The sequence below is a fragment of the Siphateles boraxobius genome, unplaced genomic scaffold, assembly GCF_051911475.1.
Source record: "Siphateles boraxobius isolate OS27281-9 unplaced genomic scaffold, OSU_SipBor_1 20, whole genome shotgun sequence".
Lineage (NCBI taxonomy): Eukaryota > Metazoa > Chordata > Actinopteri > Cypriniformes > Leuciscidae > Siphateles > Siphateles boraxobius.
In genome coordinates, this window is record NW_027508811.1 from 13,937,844 (window position 1) to 13,939,534 (window position 1,691).

Below are 1,691 nucleotides of genomic sequence, written 5' to 3' on the forward strand. Positions count from 1 at the left end.
CTTTCTTTCTTTCTTTCTTTCTTTCTTTCTTTCTTTCTTTCTTTCTTTCTTTCTTTCTTTCTTTCTTTCTTTCTTTCTTTCTTTCTTTCTAACTAATCCATTTTCTTTCTTTCTTTCTTTCTTTCTTTCTTTCTTTCTTTCTTTCTTTCTTTCTTTCTTTCTTTCTAACTAATCCATTTTCTTTCTTTCTAACTAATCCATCTTTCTTTCTTTCTTTCTTTCTTTCTTTCTTTCTTTCTTTCTTTCTTTCTTTCTTTCTTTCTTTCTTTCTTTATTTATTTTTTCCTAACATTTCTAACCATTCTTTCTATTTTTTCTTTCTTTTTTCAAACTAATCTTTCTTTATTTCTAACTAATCTTTCTTTTTTCTAACTATTCTATCTTTCGTTCTTTCTAACTAATCTATCTCTTTCTTTCTAACTAATCTATCTTTCTTTCTAACTAATCCATCTTTCTTTCTTTCTTTCTTTCTTTCTTTCTTTCTTTCTTTGTCTTTCTTTCTAACTATTCTCTTTCTTTCTTACTATTATTTATTTTAATCTAAGATTTCTTTCTTTCTTTCTTTCTTTCTTTCTTTCTCACTATTCTTTATTTTTTACTTCTCTTCCTTTCTAATTATTCTTTCTTTTTTACTTTTCTTTCTTTCTTTTCGTTCTTTTTTCAAACTAATCTTTCTTGATTTCTAACTATTTATTTCTTTATTTTTTAGAACTAATTATTCTTTCTTTCTGCAAACTTTTTCAAACTTTCTGGCTAGGCTTTTCCAAGCCAACTTAATGTTTGTCTACGAACTTTACCATCTAGTTCACATTTGCTTTTGTTGAAAAACGCTTTTTACAAGTGTAATTTTTAATTTGGATTACATTCTATTGCCATCATTAAAATACATTTTCGTTCTTTTTTACTAATCTTTCTTTATTTCTAACTATTTTTTTCAAACTAATTTTTCTTTCGAACTAATCTTTCTTTCTTACTAATCTTTCTTTCAAGCTGATCTTTTTTTCTTTTTTTAAAACTGATCTTTCTTTCTTTCTTTCTAACTAATCTATCTTTCTTTTTAATTTTCTTACTTTCTAACCATTCTTTCTTTCTTTCTAACTATTTTTTCTTTTTTACTTTTCTTCCTTTCTAACCATTCTTTCTTTTTTACTTTTCTTTCTTTTTTTTACTTGTCTTTCTTTTTTCAAACTAATCTTTCTTTATTTCTAACCAATCTTTCTTTTTTCTAACTAATTTATCTTTCTTTCTTTCTAACTAATCTTTCTTTTTTCTGACTAATTTATCTTTCTTTCATTCTAACTAATCTATCTTTCTTTCTTTCTAACTAATCTATCTTTCTTTCTAACTAATCTATCTTTGATTCTAACTAATCCACTTTCTTTTTTACTTTTCTTCCTTTCTAACTATTCTTTCTTTTTTACTTTTCTTTCTTTCTTTCTTTTCATTCTTTTTTCATTTTCTTTTCTTTATTTTTTTCTAACTAATCTATCTTTCTTTCTTACTAATCCATCTTTCTTTCTTACTAATCCATCTTTCTTTCTTTCTTTCTTTCTTTCTTTCTTTCTTTCTTTCTAACTAATCCATTTTCTTTCTTTCTTTCTTTCTTTCTTTCTTTCTTTCTTTCTTTCTTTCTTTCTTTCTTTCTTTCTTTCTAACTAATCCATTTTCTTTCTTTCTAACTAATCCATCTT

At 23.8% G+C, this 1,691-nt stretch overlaps 1 long non-coding RNA gene across 1 annotated transcript; it reads right to left on the reverse strand.

Moving 5' to 3' along the window:
* Window positions 1-615: 615 nt before the first annotated feature.
* LOC143745082 (uncharacterized) lies at window positions 616-1,357 on the reverse strand. Its single transcript, XR_013205941.1, has 2 exons — window positions 1,190-1,357; window positions 616-654 (listed from the first exon to the last, which is right to left on the reverse strand). It is a non-coding gene; the product is annotated as an uncharacterized LOC143745082 (long non-coding RNA).
* Between the last annotated feature and the right edge of the window lie 334 nt (window positions 1,358-1,691).